This window comes from Anser brachyrhynchus (assembly GCF_964034855.1).
Source record: "Anser brachyrhynchus genome assembly, chromosome: 7".
In the NCBI taxonomy this organism is placed as follows: Eukaryota; Metazoa; Chordata; class Aves; order Anseriformes; family Anatidae; genus Anser; species Anser brachyrhynchus.
In genome coordinates, this window is record NC_137701.1 from 31,383,106 (window position 1) to 31,402,215 (window position 19,110).

At 42.8% G+C, this 19,110-nt stretch overlaps 2 long non-coding RNA genes across 2 annotated transcripts in view; one reads left to right on the forward strand and one right to left on the reverse strand.

The window, feature by feature from the left end:
* The window catches only part of LOC308197729, an 88,137-nt gene that overhangs the window by 55,670 nt on the left and 13,357 nt on the right, over positions 1-19,110 (reverse strand). The window lies entirely within an intron of this gene.
* Positions 1-19,110, forward strand: part of LOC308197727 — a 63,690-nt gene that overhangs the window by 33,286 nt on the left and 11,294 nt on the right. Inside the window, exons 4-6 of the long non-coding RNA XR_013953242.1 lie at positions 10,931-11,047; positions 13,019-13,082; positions 13,223-13,583. This is a non-coding gene — a long non-coding RNA (uncharacterized lncRNA). The remainder of the gene's footprint in view (positions 1-10,930; positions 11,048-13,018; positions 13,083-13,222; positions 13,584-19,110) is intronic.

Consider the following 19,110-nt stretch of genomic DNA (forward strand, 5'->3'; position numbering starts at 1 on the left):
TGCTCCAGTTGGGACCAGCTGATATGATATTTCTCCTTCTACAGTTCAGACTGAGGTTGTGTCTACCCTGTGACCACCCCTGGTTGGCACACAAAGATCTGAATTCTGAAAGATGGACAACATTTTTCCTGGATATTTCATATCCCACCTCACTAAAGAAGCAGTTTTTGACCCCAGCTTCTACCCTGTCAGCAGAAAGCGTGTTACACCTAGGAAAAACTGAAAAGCAATGAGAGTTGGCAGACTATTAAACAGAAACCAAACATGAGAGACACGAGTCATTATTCAGAGAATCTGCTAATATATTCACGTGTCAAGTTTTTATTAAACAAGATTTGGATTTGATACCGCAGGCCCAAGGGAGCTTCTATCTGACAAAACTTTCTGCTTTTCAAGAAAAGGAGAGTAGATGGGGGAGTAGAAAATGTTGCTGGGACAACTTTAAAGAGAGGCTGTGAATATGTTTCCTTGCACTAGCAGGCCGGAGCACTAAGTTGATTTCCTTTGGACTTGGTGTAGTGTAAGGAAAACGTGTCTGAGACTTGTGATCCTGACCTGTGGGGGACTGTTCAAGTTCAGCCATGCGCCACTGCAAACAGGCTGTCCTCTGAGATGTGCCACATCAAGGTCTAATGCACTCAGTTATGGCATTAGCCTTGAACAGGAAATCTGACAGGCTGCACAGGCCCACACCAAAAAGCTCTTGATCCTGAGGCCTGGTCTGTCTGGTGATGTTGACCAGTGACAGCTGCTCTGAGATAAGCGCAAGAAACCTCATGAGCAAAAGCCACAGGTTATGGGGAGACTTTTGATAGTCAGAATGGTTTGCATCCCACAGCTGTAGGATGTGTTTCATTTTTGTTTTAAGATTCACTGTTGCAATCCCAGATGCTTAAGCTCTTACTGAAGATGACAAAACGTTGGTTAACAACCATGGCTCTGTGCCGGTGAGATACACAGACTCAAGTTCTACAGATAGCCTAAGAAAAGCCAGTAGAGCATATATATATCCTAAAGAAAAAGTGAGTAAGGTGACACAGTCTGACAGGAATCATCAGAAAGGTCAATGAAGGCACAAGGGTTACCACCATCTACCCTTAGGGAATAACAATGGCTGCAAACAAGAATCTGACATGATCTTGCTGACTACTTGATAATTTACTAGTGCTGGCTCCAGACCACATTCCTCGCAGGGTGTAAGTAAGCAGGAAAGGATATCGCATGTTGTTGAACTTCAGTAGACTGTCAGACGCTCCGGGAACAGCTTTGCCTACACAGAGGCATGCAGAATGGTTCACCTGAATTAACTAGTGGGTTGAATTTAAAGCTGGTGGTTAAACTGCACTGAACCCCTGGATAGACTATCTCATTTGGAATTAATGTGGCTTCCATCTGGTTTACCTTAATTCACTTTGGAACTGAAGTTAGTGACTTAAATCTTAGAAGAAAAAAAGAAAAAAGAAAGAAAAAAAAAAGTGCCTGTAAGATGGTAGTTTAATGACCTTGGGAACAAATGGACTTGTCAAAGTTATTTTGAGTTAAATAATCTGTTTGGGAAAAAAAAAAAAAAAGCTAATACAGATTCATTTTTTCTTGAATGTCTCTTTGCAAATAAATCTGTTGAGATAATGGTTTTCTCATTCTGTGAAACTTTCTGAGACTTCAAAAATTTTTTCATGTCCCACCACAGGATAAACCCAAACCCTTTTGTAGTGGTTTTTGTTCATTTAGTTGAGATTTTTGGGGTTTTCTCTCTCTCTTCCCTCCCTCCCTCTGAACAAACAAACAAAAACAGTCTCTCCTCTCTGGAAAAGAGTCAGCTGACTAAAATAGCAAAGAGATCAGCTGGGGAGGGAACCATTACCCCTGCGAAGTCAACACAGGCTTAAGATGATCTTTCAACTGTTTATAATTATGAATGAGGTGGTAAGACCCCAAAATATCATCCTCCTAGTCTGAGACTTGGTCACGCTCATTCCAAGACATATATCCTCTATATCAACAACTGTTCTGAACTGAAAGCATCTAGATTTGTTCAGAAATTCCATCATCAACATGAGAAACCTGCCCTTATTGAATGTTTGGGTTTGTTTTAGTTTACAGTAATGCTTTCTTGCAAAAAGATGTGGGGGAAGAAGGTTGGAACAGCAACATTTTCTAATGACAACATATTTAGTCAACAATCCTGGCTGTCTGCAAGATACCCTTTCCTGCACTGTGACCTTTGTATGTTTCTACTGGCTACCTCAAGGGCTGCACTTACATGTCTGCTCTTTTTGGTCCCTCTTGTTGCACAGCCTAAACAATCCCACTCTCTGGGAGATTTAGAAATGAATTTATCCATCATCCAGATTGAATCAAGGGGCTATCCTGTCACACGCTTCAAATGACCTGGACCTAAAGCAAGAATGTAACGAGTAAGGAAACCCAAGATAATGGACTGTGATGTCAAGTGAGTCTAGACAAAGTGAAGTCTAGACATCTGAATCCTTAGGCTTGTTAGAGATTGTTAGGTTTAGGATTTAAATAATCTCATTCCTAATTTGCCACTGATTTCTGCAGGACTGATGCACCCAGAAACGTTTGGGAGATTCTTTTTCTGATAGCTAGGTTGTCCCTGTTAAGGCCCATATAGCCAAAATAAATTAATGCTGAGTTTTTAGCATGAAGTTTAGACCATAAATGAAGAGAACTCATATGGAGTCCAGCAATTAAACTTATTTCACAAACTACAGTCATGAAGGAAAAGAAGATATGAGCATTTGAATTCAGAATTTGGATCTGAGAGCAACAGTAGTAAAAGGAACATATCCATTAAAATTCATGGCAACTCATACCAGCTGCTGATGTATCCTGGTGAATGAAGTTGTAGAAATTCATCTTCTCTTCCCAATGTGCATAACGAAGCAAGGATGTAAGCAAACATGTCTGAGAAGTAGCTTCTCAGTAAAAATCACCAAGGAAAGCAGCTTGCTAAAACCACCTGGCTTGCAAAGCCAATAGCTTGAAGTCAGATGAAGACAGACAGCATCACCTCCACAGGTCCATGATTTTGGGTTATTTCAATTGTTGTATTGAAGGAGTCTTACTGCATCCTCACTACTGTGAACTGGTGGGTCTTTGTTGATGGGATTGAGAAATAACTAATCACTGCTCTGAAACTAGTTTGGTGACAGCTACAAATGGTCCTAGCAAAGGAAATCAGTCAGAAATTTGATCAGCTCACACTTCTGCCTGTTTTGAGAAAGGTAACGCCTTGTATCCAGCAACATCCCAACACTGTTGACTAGAGCCCTGACTTTTGTGGGAGAGATGATATTTGCAGAACAACAGGGATTTAATGAGGCACCTTCACGCTGTTGCTCTAATAGAGTCCAGCTGCAGCTTCCCCAAGGAGTAACACCTGTGTGGTGTATCTTTACATAGTACACCTTGGTACTTTGGGATAAAGCCTTTTCTGTGTTCTGAGCTCTGAGAATATGGGCCCCAGAAGACCAAGAAAGCTATGCAAATGTGGCTTAACCAAAAGGCACCTATATCCGTGGTGAGAGGTTCACCCCGCCAGGTCTTTTCAGGGAAGCAAACACATGTTATGTCACATTGTACCATGTCCTCACTCAGTTATCCTCTACATTAGCCTATGACTCCATCCAGCTGTGTGTTTTTCCATGAATTTTTCACTGGAAAAGGAGTCTTTGGGTCACTGAAATTAAAACTAGAATAGTGCATGAGAGCGCCTGTACTTGGGGGAGACCCATAAACTCCCAGCAGGGGTTGAGAATGGGGGAACTTGTTTGGATAGCTGGGGCAATTGCTTATTCAATGCATTCCTCTGTGTCCATGGCCAGTTTACAGTATTCTTTAAGACCTTTGGTAAACTTGATGAGGAAGCAGGAATAGAAACAAGACTGGAATTCCCAAGTAGGTTGGGGAGGGTAAAATTTCAATCTGCCTGCATTATTGGAGAACACGTGAAGGAACAGGTCAGCATTCATGAGACAGAACTAGCAAGTTATGAGCTAAATTAATATGCATTTTTTTTGAGAGAGAGAGAGAGAGAGAAGAAAGAAGAGAGAAAGAAAAAGAAAGAGAGAACGAAGGAAGAGGAAGGAAGGAAAAGGAAGGAAGGAAGGAAAAGGAAGGAAGGAAAAGGAAGGAAGGAAGGAGAGAGAAGAAAAAGGAAAGAAAGGAAGAAAGGAAGGAAGGAAGAAAGAAAGAAAGGAAAGAAAGGAAGAAAGAAAGAAAAAGAAAGAAAGAAAGAAAGAGAAAGAAAGAGAGAGAGAGAAAGAGAGAAAGGGAGAAAGAAAGAAAAAGAAAGATTCAGAGCCAAACTTTGAGGAAAGACCACAGAGAATTAACCTTGCAAGTCTTGCTAGTAGGAGTCTGGAGACCCTTCCATATGTACTCTCATCTTCTCCCCCCGGTCTGTGCTGAAAACCTACCCTCTGAGGGTTATCTGAATGCTGCTAACAGGAAGGCAGCTAAACATTTGTCTTGCAGCAAGGACAGAAAGAAAAATGAACCAGGGTTTTTCTTCTCCTTCCCATAAAACTTGAGCACTTATATTCAGAGTGAATACAGACAGCCCTGGGACCTGTATAAAGGAGTAGCAACTGGCTGTAAGCACCATAACTTAGAGCACATCCCACACTAAAATGGGGATAGCTTGGGAATAACAAAAATAGACTAATAAAATGGGCCTGGTCTAGCAAATTCCCAACACCCAGCCCGGGGAGATGTGAAAAGTAAAGGGAATTAATTGAAGATGATGGAATGAGATCTCTGTGGCCAGATGAGGGAAAGAAAATGTAAGGGGAGAATGGGAGTGCATAAAAGCATTTGATGTCTTCCAGTAAATCTTGCAACATTTGCTCATCAGGAGCAGTTCAGTTCTACACAGACTGCTGTTGTCTGTAACTTGCCCCTTTCTCTTGATGCTTCTTCCTAGGGATGCTTGCTGAATGAGCGCTTTTGTTTTCCATTGGCTTACGCTCAGGGAGGAAAGAGGACATATCCTCATTGTATTCAGTTATTGTGGTGGGGAAGGAAAGCAAGAGGAGCGTTTGAATCTGTGAGGCAAAAGTAGCACATTTCAAATGTTCTGACTGGCTCAGATGAGACCTCTCCTGGGTGTAAAATATTTGCGCAGGCTTACTTTACATCTCAGGTGTTTGCCAGTTCCCTGTACAACTCTTTGTGTGCCTCTTCAAGCACAACTGAGTGACCTTTGAAGCGCAGTCATGAATCTTAGCTCTCTGCAATTTGAGCCCGTGGAAACTGAAACCCACGGGAGTCCATAGTGCAAACCATTGCACATACAGCTTGAGGGCATCAGATCCAAACTTCTCTGAATTTCTAGCAGGAAGGTTTGGATGTAAGGCTGTGGGAGAGTGACTATACCTTATGAAGATCATGTACATAAAGATCTCAAAGACATTGATATCAAGTGGATGATTATTCATTCTCCCAATATGTCACTGAATTTGAAAAAGAGTCAGATTTCCCAGATTCTGTGGAAATTTTGCTATAAATCTAAGAAAAGGTACTCAGATTCTGCCTAACCAAAATTTCTGCCTGGCGGATTTTCCAAAACAGTTCTTAATTTTTTTCTTACTGTTCAATGAGTATTTGGTTTCTGGTTTTTGCTTTGCTCTGAATGTGTATTAATCTGAAAAGCTTAAATACTATGTTCCTTGCTAGGTATTACCTCTAATAACTGCACAGTCCTACAAAGGAGGCTATCTGTGCCTGTTGAGTGTGTTCCCAACACTGTTTTCCCAGCATTGTTTATAGCTTCTTTTCTTTAACAGAAACAAACAAACAAACAAACAAAAAGCCATTTGTTTAATAAGAGAAACAAAGAGAATTCCTCAAACTCCGTTATTTGCTAAATAAGAGCAATTAAAGGTATGACCATATAGTTTGCTTGTTCCCTGTCCCTTCATAAATAAAAATACTTCAAACCAGGTTCTTACAGGAGAGTTACAATATAGACTTTTGCACCCTGCAGTCAGAGACGATGCAAACAAGTTTGATCTCTCAGGCTATCATCACCTCCCACTAAAATGATTTCCAATTTACTCAAAGGCAATGCTAGCTGGAAAGACAAAAAGAGAAGAGTTTATTTTTGTCTTTTGCTTTTTTTTTTTTCCTTATTTAAGCTTTTTCAAAGAATAAATCTTCATTTTGGGGGTGGAAATTCCTCCTGGCACTTGATTCAGAGGACATAAAGGGGAAAGAAATACGCCCTGTCTATTTTTATTTTTAAATAATTAATGTGGTTTAATTGGTCACTTCACAGGAATGCTTCGGCCTGTTTGGTGCTGATGGAATTGTGGTGAGGTTAAAGAAAAGAGGAGGTTCAGCGTGTACACAAACTGTCCAGTTTATGAGGCATCTGGTGCTGGTATGAAAAATAAAATATGGCTATCATGCATGATGTGCCTCAGCTTTACTGATGTGAATCCAGGCACTATAAACCAGACATGCGAATTGTCCTGAAAGCTACTTAAGCACGATTTGGTGAGCCCAAAGTCGATGAAGAAAACCATGACCTTGTGAAAGCAGGAGACAGGTGAATCTCCCGTTGTCATTTTTCAGCTTTTTGAGAAAGGGCGGGTGTTGGGGATTTCATTGGACACGATATTGTGTAAACATGTGAAAATGCAACTTTTTCTGTCACACGTAGCTTGAGAATAGCATCAAAAGTGACAGCCATAAAGTCATTGAAGACTGAGGGAAAACACGCGAAAGGTGTACCTAGCACAGCCAGGTTGCAAGGTGGTGGGTCTGACAGACTGGTGTCCAGATGTGAGACGTGAGCCTTCTTCTCATGGGGGTGTCATGCAGCTGTGCACCATTAGACTTGCCTGTGAATGCGTGCCCAAAGCCAGGAACACTTATACCCCAGAAGCAGAGTCTGGTAGTTGAACACCTCCAGATGGATCATTTCACTAAATTCCTTCCAGTTGAGACTTGACCTAGGCCAGGTTTTAAGCACTTTCTTGCGTAAGCACAGTTTGCAAGCACAAATGTGTGTTTTGGGCATACCGTGTTGGATGCACATGCTCTCTGCTTGAACACATGGGATTTTTCAGGGCAAGACCTTTTAATTGCTCTATTTCCTTCTAATGGGTCTGTGACTCTGCAAGTAGCATTTGCATCTGTCCTGCAAACTCTCAGCTAGAGTCCTGTTCTGAAACAATGTGCTTATAGATGAGCTAGAGTCTCTTCTCAGACAATAAGCCAACAAGTCCTACAATACAAGTATATTTTAGACTGTGCCAAGTGTATTTTAGACTGTGTACCATTCCACATCAAAAGATGACTGATGCCTTCACAGTCTGTGAGGTGATCTACTGAGCTGGAAGACAGAAATAGATGCAATCTGAAGCTTGTCCACAAGGAAGCCAAGTATTTGTAATGGATGACATTGTCTTTCTGGTTGCTCTCTGGTCTGCTGAATGAGAGCTGTGTAGATGTAGCCAAAACAGGATGGGGGACAATCCCAAACTGAAAGCTGCCTACGCCCAGTGTGAATTAGAAGTTATCTAAGATATCAATACAGGGTATCTGCAGCCCCATTAGCACCAAGAAAAGCTGAAACAGACCTCAAACCATCATCTGTCTGTCCAAATGAAAACCTGAGTCTATGAACTTGCAGAGTGCTCTTCAAAGTTGTTTCAGGCTGTTACTCCTGATCTCAGCATCTTTTTCTTTATTTGGTCTTTTCCTTTATAATATCAGCAATAAAATCTAGTCACAGCAGTATCCTTTCATCCAGCTAGGATATCCTGAAAGGCTTATGCAGTTGAAGTAGGTAATAAATTGAAGTGATATTCAAAGGTAATTTTTCATCAGAAATATCTTTTTTCCTCACCTTTGTGTCTCACATTTTTGCCATCAGTATTTCCCAGCTTTGCTGTAATCATGAGTGACTTACTTAAATTCTTTATTGTTGGGTAGATGTGTGGATCTGGCTTGAAAAGGTTCCTATTTTTCGGGCGAGGCCAAGAAGATACATAAAATTCTGCAATGGTGCTTTTGGGTTCTCAGGTAAAAGCTGTTAGTCCTCAACTTTCTAATTCCCCAGTTTGTTTGTATTTTAGAGGGGCCAAAGGTAAAGAACCAAGCCAGTAAACAAAAATAGCCAACAGAGACAACCTTCCCAGTGATATTCCTGGAGATGAATCGCATCCAACTCTCTAGTCCTCCAGCCTGTGTCTAAAACTACATAAGGCTCAAACCACAGTTGTCAGCTTTACTCTGCTGCAATGACAGCTCCGGGTTTTCATGTGGCGTCGTATTTCTGGTAGATGATTCCTGGAGAGTAGACCTGAGCTCCTGCAAGAAATTACTGGATTGTGTGCTTGCCATGCTGTAGAGATGGCTGTCTCCATGGGAGTGATCCGTGACCAGACGTGCACCTGTGCCCAGACTCCCCAGTTGGTAGCCGGTTGTCTCCTTGTTTCAGAAGACGATAGCTGGATGCCTCCATGCAGATCACACTCTATGCCTATAAACCAAGAGCCATTTACCTCAATTTAAAGGCAGGTGTTACTGACTTTCTGGCACGGCTTGTGCACACGCAGAGTCCCACGTGGCTGGCACCTTGCCCAGCTGCTGCTGACCGGCCGTGAAACGTGAGCCGTGTGGGCTCTCCAGCACTGCCTTCACCCACAGGCGATCCCAGCCAGCCACGTGCTCGGGATAAGCCTCTCTTCTCATAATTCCGAGGGTAACAGGCCCTTGCAACAAAGGTGCTCGAAACCTGGCTTGTGTCTTTCTCTGAAGGGCTAGGAAGGCAAATAGCCGTGCTGGCTCAGCCGACAACTGGTAGCTCTGCTACATGAATACAGCCCAAAAGCACCATTTTGCAGAACAGTTTTCATCCATGGGATCCTTTCAGGACTGCGTTGGAGTTTGGCTGTTTTGATGTATATCCTATGAACAGAGCCCATCCCTGTTCCAAAAAATTGCCTGCTTTTATGCTGTGGTACAAAAGGATTGTTTTCTTCCTGCAGCCTGATTCAATTTTAAACCCAATTTTTATAGCTCCTATCTGTATAGACTTCCAGTAAGACTATTCTCATCTGAGCAAAAATTGGTTTGAGGAAGTTTTACCACAAACCCTTAAATACTTTGATATGACAGTATCCATTGCACTGACAAAGTCAAGGTTAAAAATAGAGTTTACAGGCTTAAGTTTGGCATTCAAGTTGACTGCAATATTGCAAAACGATTTAAAGTCAGCAAAATAATGTTTAACATGTCCCGGATCCCAGATCTCCTTGGAGGAACAGGAGAAAAAGAAGCAAAAAAGCTAAACAACCACAATATCAGGTCAGATGGTAATTTACTGCTGCCAAGCCTCCTCCATACAAAATCATTGCAGATGCTTCTTGGTCAGTGGCAGTCTAAACAAGCAGTGAAACATTTACAGCTGTAAGCCTGCATGCCTCTTTCCCTTCTGGAAGGGAAGGTGCATGGTTCCAGAGAGGACCCTGATCAAGTGAGGATCCTGTGGCAGGATCAGGGCAGTTCTGAAGCTAAAAGAAAGATTTTGATAAGGAGACTCATGAGTGGTTTATGTGTTCCTGCAAGGGAGGGTTAGAAGATTTTGTTGCCAAATCACTGATCCTTTTTGCACTGTTGTGTATGGAGGATGTAAGGGACTCACATTAGCTACACAGAAGGAAAAGGAACATTTTGTTTCCCATGACACATAGTACTAATTCTATCTCTTTTTACCCATTTTTTTCTCCTGGTACTTTGGGCCTGAGGTTTAGCTAGAGACAGGATGTGAGGCAAACATCCCAGTACTGATGGAGGTAGTGAGAATATCTTCTGGAGCGCAGCAGGTATGAGCACTCATAACCTCAAGATTAAACCCATTCCTAGATTTGGCTTTGGGAGGGATTTTTTTTTTTTTTTCCATTGCTCGGGTCTGGTGTAGATTAATTTGGAGAGATCTTGCTTTTCTTTGTAAAGTAGGATTATAATTTGTTCTTTAGGACTCCCACCATGACAAACTCCTTCCAAAAGTGAAGGAACCGGGAGAACAGTCTGTGCTAGCTCTCACCCAGAGTGCATGACTGTCCTTGTACCCTTTTAGCACTTTATAACAGGTCCCAAGCTTCAAAAGGGTGCATAAGAATGGTGATGGGAGACAAGAAGCAGTTCTGAGTATGTTTTTTGACTACAGGTTTATACATGTAGACTTGAAACTATCAAAATGGGGTTTATTTTCTGCCACCCAATGTACTTTTTTCTGTCCATAGTGTGTTGTAGTTTGGAATGATTTGCATTGCACCATCACTGAAAAACCTCAGCAAAAAATCAGTGTGATGATGTGCTAGAAACTCAGTGACTTTATTACAGGCTGACTGATTTGCAAGGCTCCCCATTGCCTCCTATTATAACGCATGCTGCTTTCAGTTGTTTATGGTTTTGCCAAAGCTGAATGTTTGGGTTCAGGTTGTCTATGCTGGATATATGCCTTCAAGCTGAATTGTTTTTTGTTGTTCATTTTCCACCCTCCAAACACCTTTCTCATCTGTCTTGACCTGACAAATATCTAAAGTCATACAGTCACCATTTTCCAGGCCTGGGTTTAAGCAATACTGAGGAGAGTCTGTCAATAAGCAATGACCCACAGAAGGATTGAAAGCACTAGGAAAAGGTCGGGAAGTTCTTGGAGAAGCCAAGAATTGCAACTACATTTCCCAAGCCTACAGACTGTGTTTTAACTCTCGGATTATTCTCCTTGTCTCCTACTGATAAGACAAGTCTCGAGTTCAGAGAAGTCAGAAGCTTTGGATCAGTTCGGTTTGGGAATCTTTATTCTACAAATAGTTTTCCTTGCGCACCTTGTGTCAGATATGTCTCGTTCTACAGTATCTCTGAACACTAGTCCTGTTCCTATTTGCAGCCCTACAGGCATCTGTGGTAACTACAGACTCTGCTGAATTTCCCAGAGATGAAGCCAGGTCCTGTCCAAACAAGAAGTAATGAAGCCCCTTCCACGGGAAAGATGACTTGGTAGCAGGTAGGGGGGCAAAAATAGAAAAAATGAAGGTGGGGTGAGGATAGGAGAGCAGAGCCAACATGCAGCACCTGGCTTTTCCATGAAGAGATCCAAGATATCTGTCAGTGCTGCCCAGTGGTAATCAGTCTGGGTCAGGAAAGTCAGTGATAGATCCCACAGTTGGCCCTGCTTTCTACTTCTCCCAGCTCTGTGGATGGCCAGCTTGGTCCTGGCCTCATCATTACTGAAGGAGTCATCGTTTGACTCCCTGGGAATGGACAGAGGAAGAAAGCACTGCCAGAAACTCAGTGTAAGGTCCCAGGGAGCTTCACAGGACCTACAAAATCCTTGGGATACAGCTACAGCCTCAGCTACCTCTACATGGGGAGGGTTTTGGTCATGGCAAACCAGCTGCTGGAGAGAGATCCTGAAACCTTGGGGGTTTCAGGAGAGAACACTGTGATGTGTGAGGAAAATGCTGCCAGCTGAAAGGTTTTTTCAATGGGAAAGTTGAGTGAAGCTGGTTGCTTCCTTTCCCAAACCAACAATAAACACACCAGGTGCAGTTTACCCTAGAAATCTGCAAGAGCTCACCATCCTTTGAAACCAAAGCTGATGGCAGCACAGACTTGCAAAAAATAATTTGGAATATTTTTGGTGGGACAAAATAGTATTAAACAAGTTATGTGAGGTTCAAAAAGAGGTGATATCATTATCTCTCTCTCATGGTGACCACACATGACCACAGTGTCATGGACCTAGACAGTGTTCCTAGGGAAAGGTTCGGCCCAGTTCACCCTGGTGTAGTTCACCCTGACTCAGGGTAGTAGTCAGAGACAGACACATCTCTGTGACATGCTCTGGCTCCAGAACACTACACTTCTGTGAAATTTCCTTATTTTGAAAATACACCAATGAACTCTAGTTCAAATTTTAAGTAATACATAAATCACAGCAGATTTTGGCTTAAAATACAATGCCTTAAAAAAAAAAAAATATGTATGTGTTCACTAATCCAGCCAAGAACTGTAATAAACTGTCAACATCAGTCTTGTTCACTTCATTTTGGGGTCTTGCTAGTCCTCACACAAATGTTCTTCAGCTATGATCTCCAGGCTGGTGGTCTGTGGAGATTTTTCTGTTCCTGTGGTTCTGTTTTCTCTATCTGAATCTGATAAACCTCATTAAAAGAAGCCAATACCCCATGGGATAGAATGTCAGGCCTGAAATATTGTGCTCTGAATTGACCCCACACCAGCCAGCTCCATGTGGCAAGAAGCGCAGTCATTTTAGTGCATTGCTGAGCCCAGCTAATAAGAGATTGTGAGAAGTATGCTATATTAGTTGTCACTCAGCACCTTGTGATTGCATTTCCATGGCTGTTGGACTAGTTTGCAATGTGGGCAAAAAATGTCCTGCCTGCTTGCAAAAGCCTGTGTGGAGCTATGTGCATGTATGTTTAATCGCACAAATGAATTCTGTAGCTGACATGAAAATCCTTGCCCAGCATACAGGAAGGATATATGAAGCAGTATCATCCTTGCTGTCCTTTGAAAAGAAATTTGAACATGGGAAATTTTCCTGAGAGAAGGCAGGGACAAATCGTGGTATTGCAGTTACACAATGACATAAAACAGCAGGAGAGCCGTAAAGATTTATGGACGGGGTCCTCTGTTCCCAGGTAAAGGAAAACAAGTACTTCCATAAGAAGAGAAGGAGGCAGGCAAAAAGTGTAATTCTTGCTGTAAAATCTCTTAAATTAAAAGTGCAATATAAAGACAGCCCTTACGGCAGCTCAGCTTAGTTTTCACGGTCCCATACCTTGTTTGTTTGGTTTTGCTTCTTTTACTAAGATGCTATTCTCTCCTGAACCATCCATGCCCTAATCACCCCTGTGTCGTGGTGTTTGCTGTCTTAATCAGTAGTTGCCATGCCACATATTTGTGCCTGCTTCCTGCACCCTGTGCCAACTCTGCCTTGGTTTTTCTGCAGCAGGGTTTCAGCCTTCACTCAGCTACACCAGCTTTTGCCAGTACAACTTGTCATCAGCTCTAAGGTCAGTTCCTCTCTGACATCCCATTCACACGTCATCAGGCAGCCATGGGCTCTGTGCTAAATCCAACCCTACAAAAGAGAGGGCTTAGCAGCACTATAAAAATTAAAGAGGTGCCTTTGTCTGTGTTCGTCACCTCCCAGGTGACACTCTATTGAGACCAGCGGTTCCTGGTCTGAGGCTTGTGCCCGTCGTCGTGAGCACTACGTGGCAGGCAGATCTAGTCCAGGAGACAATCAACATGGAGCAGCAAGTCCACACTGGCAGCTGCTGTTGCAAAAGACAACTTCTGTTGTTGTTGGTGGTTTTTTTGTGTGTGTGTGTTTTTTTTCTTTTCTTTTCTTACAGAAGGCTGTGTCCATCCCGTGATATTTCATCTACCAGTTCCTAATGGTCTTGGAAGCATTTTCAGACAGGTTCAGCTGACTGCCGAAGAAGACACCAAAGCAGTTTCCCCCATCAAGGTTTGACTCCATCCCAGCAGACATGATGTGCTGCCCATAGGTTTGTTTGCCGTTCCCAGTGACAAGGGACTGTGACCACCCCCAGACCAATCTCTGACTTGCAACAGTCTAAGAGGAGGTGGTGACAGTGAATAAAGATAAGCACAAGGTTTGGTCACTGCCATCAGACCCTAGGATGTATTTTATTGGCTGAGGGGTTCTACGGTGATGTTTTCTTCCTGCTCATTCCTTTGGGAAAATTTCTAAATAGGCATTCAGATGAACACATAGCACTGAAAGATTTCAAGCACTTTGAGACAGCAAATAGATTTTACCTACAGAACACTCTTCTTAGGGTAGAGGAACACTCATTTCACCATGCAGATAGGAAACCCAGGACTGTCACACTGAGATTTTGGATACAGTTTAGGAGCTAAACTGAGATCCCTCAAGGCGTTGGTCTTCCATCACACCAGGACCCACTATCCACATGTTTTTCCTGGTTAGCTGTGAGGTGCCCAACCCTTGCTGCCATACACACAGGTCTGGCAGGCTGTGAATTCCTAGCAGCATCACCTTGCAGGTCTGGCTGAAACAAGCACCAGGAGCCCATGGAGAGCCTGTGGGAGCAACAGAGCCACTGTTCCTTTTTCCTCCTCTTTCCTCCAGCCCCAGGTAACACCCGGGCTCCTGCAGGGCCCTTCAGCTCAAGCCATGAAGAATTCCTGTCTCCTCTCCTGCGTGTTTGTGACATCTGTTACCAGGGGTGGGAATAGTTCCCTCTGGCACCAACAAATGTCTTTTGTTATAATATCATTGTGCTCCTTACAGCTTAATTAAACCTCAGATGTGACATCAGCCCTAGAGAGATGAGGCTTCGTTTCTCAGAGCTAAAGGATAGAGACTTTGGCTATGTGCCACTCTGAAAGCAGCGTGTGCTCCTGGCCATGCTGTCAGTCTGCACAGATGACCTCCTGCCAGCTGGGGAGGGCTCACCAAGCCCTGTATTCAAATGCTGTGCATGTTTTTGTCATGCAGGCCCATGCATCCAAGAAGGACCTCTCCAGCTGAGCTTGCAGGGTGGAAATGAGCAGTTCTGAGTTTCTGAGAGGCCCAGAGATCACATCTAGTGATGCTTTGTACCACAAGCAGTTTATGGGCTCTTGACCAAGTCACCTTAATCTCATCTGGAAGATAAGGAGCAAATACATTCCTCATTTCCAGGGTTGTTTGGAAATGGCATATACCTGTAAAACTGTGGCTTTGAAAACTGCTGTAGTCTGAACAAAATATAGGGCCCCAGAACATGAAGTAAATGTGCCCTGGTTAATCAATCCTCTCTTCCATTCTCCACAGAATGGGGTGGCCTTTTACTGCTGGCCTACAAACACCAGTCCTCCTTAATGCAAGGGGGCTGTTGCTCCTGTATGTAGTTGTCTGTCACTGCTGGGCTCTCTGTGGGAGTGTGGCTGTAAACGTGCTGAAAAGCCAGCTTGTACTCAGGAAGCACAGGAATGCCTGCAGAATAAATAACAATGTAAATTAGACAGGACTGGAGCTCACCAGCCTCAGCAGGAGTTATCCCCTTGTCCAAACATCCAGCCAGCAGCTGATGAGCTTCCTTGTGTGCTCAGCAGTGCTCCTGCCAAGCTGAAAAGATTAAGAAGGAAAACTTGCCCCAGCTGAACAAATAGCTCAAAGGTCTGCCTGAGGCTCAGTAGATGACTGGGGCAGCACAGTTAGGCATTAGTTTCTGTAGCCTGAGAGACAAATTCAACTGCCATCACACCCAGCAACCACTGCCACAATACCCTGCAGGACCTGCAACACACCTGAAATTGTGCCCCCTGGAAATGGTCTTCACACAGCAGTCAAGAGTTCAATACTTCAATTGTGGGTCCAAAGACACAAGTTGGTTGGACCAGATGATCTTGGAGGTCTTTTCCAACCGTAATGTTTCTATGAAATTCAGGTACCTTCCACTCTCAGTCATGCTGTCCTTTTAACCACAGAAAGAGGTACCTGGGGAACCAAATGCCTCCTGCCCTCCTTCTCCTTGCCCAAGCACACAACTAATTTGCAAAATAGACATCATGTCTTCCAGAAATGTTGACAGTCCTGCATGTTTCATCACTGCTGCTGAGCCCAGGAGTCAAGTTCTTCTTGGTTTATCTCCCCTACGATGGTTGATGGCTCAGCAGAGACTGCAAATCTATGGCTTCCAGCTAGTGAAGCACCACTCAAAAACATCTTCTAATTTACAGCCAAACATTTATGCAAACACTGTAAATCCAGAAATGATCCACAGGGACTAGTGTAATCATACATTAAGAATAACACAGCATTATGAAACACTCATGACAGGTTCAACCCCACCTGCTTTAAATCACCTTTAATGGCTTTGGCCCCATCTCAGTCCCCAACTGAAATTAAACCTGCTGTCACACTACTTTTTCTGACATGCCTGCTGCACCTGAACTCATCACCAGAGACTGACAGCAGGGAAGAGAGGGGGCTGGAGACCCCAGTGAATGTTATCATCACATGGGGAACTTTTAATAGGTTTTCCATCATAGCCGTAAACTGAATGATCCACAAACTTTTATGATGATCACCCTACGGTGTCCCAAAGGATAGAAAATAAAACACATTTTTATTACGCCTCTTGAAAGATATAACCACTCATTTTTTCTCTGAAGGAACCCCACAGATGCAAGACTTAACAACTACTTTGCTTTCTGAATGTAAAATAGTCTTTTGGGTGGTCAAACTGAAAGTAACTCTCACAGCTTAACACCAGGACAGCCCAAAACAATGCAGACATGGTTTGTCACCGCCTAGACCCTCCAATGTCTGTTTTGGGGTATCCTGGAGTTAAGCTATGACTTTAAGAAAAGTTGGAGTGATCATTCCTGTTATCCCTGAGAAAGGAATGAGAAATGTGTAGCTTTTTCCTTTCTGACAGCATTTGTCACATTTACCTGCTTTCCTCTGCAACTCTGCTTTCACCAGAAATTGCTTGCACTGCTATGCCACTTATGTGGCTATCTGCACCCACTCAGTGCAGATGGAGATTAAAATTAGATATAGCTATAATTCCTCTGAAAGCACTGTGTCTGGAGGGATAGTCAGGTTTTCTATTGAACAAGTAGATACCACTGATTTTTTGTTCAGTACCAACCCCTTGGGAATGGTACATGACAGGAAACCAGTGAAAGTAGTATTGGGTCTCTAGGAAGCCTTTTTGTGCTGCCCTCAAAGGAGGGAGAGAAATCTGAAGTCTGGAGGGGAAAACTCCTAATACGAGACAGAAGGTGACTCAGCTGACCTTTTCAGGTGCAGGTTTGGGAAAAGGAAACAAACAAAAGTCTAAGTTCTGTAAAGCATTTCATGAACCTGGATTCAGACTGTCATCTCTAAGATGTTTAAAACCTAGGTTCCCGTGTTATGAGTATTATCCAACAGGGATCCCTATCTAGACTGTGGAGTGACATTAACATTTCAAAATTTGGTCTATTTTAGGTATGTATCCCTTAGGAAACACCCCTCTTTTACTCGCTAATACATTTACGGAGTGTTTGTAGTGACTGTTCCTGATGTGAGCACCCAGAACAAGAGGAGGGTTAATTTGGACACTTAACCATGTCATCCTATCCCCAGCCTTGAGGAGTTTCCATCAGAGTGTCTACAACCCATCTTAACAGTCTTGCTGAAATCAGTGGCCTAATGTGAGAAAAAAAAAATAAAAACATTATCCATAGACACCGGGGGATTTACAGTTGCAGAATGCAGAAAGCAGGACAGTGGTTATGCAGCTGAATTATATAGCACCCAAGGACAGGAGCTGATTTAAAGTGACCTATAAATATCCAAGCACTTGTCACAGAGGGTGGCTTAAATGTGTCGCCTCTGACTCCTTCAACAAATCATACGAATAGGGAGGTCACACAAACAAAAGTAAATGAAAAAAGTAAATGAAAAAGTGTTTTATCAGTCAGATACTGTGAAAAGGCCTCTGACATGGCAGAAAGTTGAAACTACAAAGTTTGAAAATATTAACTTGGCAAAAAGAGAAAAAAATGGTGCTTTTCTCCCACTGTGCAGTTCTGTTTCTTTGTCCTGGCATCAAGCCACAAACTGCATAAATCCTTGGAAGTGCCTCCTAGTACACACGTGGCTTCAGGATTGAGAATGGTGTCAGTGTATCTTAAATGACAAGTGTCCATTTGCCTGCTCTAAATGGTACAGCAGAGAAGTGTCAGCTACAGGAATGGACTACGGGAGGGAATGACTCCGCAGCAGTAACCTGTGCTCAGCAGCTCCCTGTGTGAAGGTTGTTGAAGTGCACGTGCCTTGCCTGTATCACTTCTCGCAGATACCTGTCAAATTTGTCCTTACAAACCTTCAGCAATGGAGACACCCCAGCTTATCAGGCAGGCAGTTCAGAGCTTCGCTGTCTTTTCTATTTTCCCATTGCAAAGCTGATATTTTCCTTGCCTGATTAAGCCTGCAGTTTCTCTTCTTGCTCTCCACAGACCCCAAGAGCCATTTATCATCTTCGTCTATATGCATTCCTCTTTAAAACATGAAGACAGAGAGTGTGTTGAACACCATAATGTTTTCAGTCTTTCCTTTAGAGTTTTCCAGAACTTTGATCAACTGCTTCTTTTTCCTCTGGATCTCACTAGAGGTTTTGTCCTCTTTATGAAGTGTGATGTCTATAAAAATACACGGTACTTCAGCTAAGACTTACTGATGGTGAGTCAGAAATTATTGTTTTAGACACCTTGCAAGGTGATGTTCCTCTTTATGTGTCCATTTTTCATAGCATTCTGAAGTCTTGTCTCCCATTTGGTTGGAATCCCCAAACTCACACTGGGAAATACAAAACCTTTGCTTTGCTATTTATTCCCCATCTTATGTATTCCCTATCTGAGCCACTGCATATCCCTTCATAAGCAGAAAACTATGCCCATCTTTGAGGAAACAAATCATGTTTATTTCAGCCCACTGCTCCAACTGGGAAAAACCTCTGCAAATTCCTGTCCCAGTCTCTGATATTCTGTCCCAGTATCTCATTTCTGATAGAGTTTTCAGATCCTTAAGGTTCAGACTAAACTCACTTTTAACATTTAACCTTTTGACCATTGGAAGAGATGTTTGAATGTCATGCTCTATTCAACAGCTGTCTTCCCGTAGATTTAAAAAACATGGCACATTCCCATCACTAAACATGTCCTTGATTTCTGTGGGATTCATGTGATACTAAGTTTGTCCGTATCAGTCCCTTATCATTAAGAAAATAATAATTTAAAAGATTCTCTGTGTCTGTTATTGAACTGCACTGGACAATTTCTCTTCCTATTCTTAATAGCAAATTGATATTTAAAGACAATTCTCCTACTTCCAGTATCTTGTGTTCAGTTACTATGGTCTGTAGATCAGACATATTGATTCCTAATAAATGCCTTACAAAAGTTCTCCTGGATGCTTACAAAGCAGAAATAAATTTGCCAGGCAAAGGTATCTGGCAGGAATCACTGGTTCCTGACCTCATTACTCATGCATCTGCATACAGCTGCCTCTCA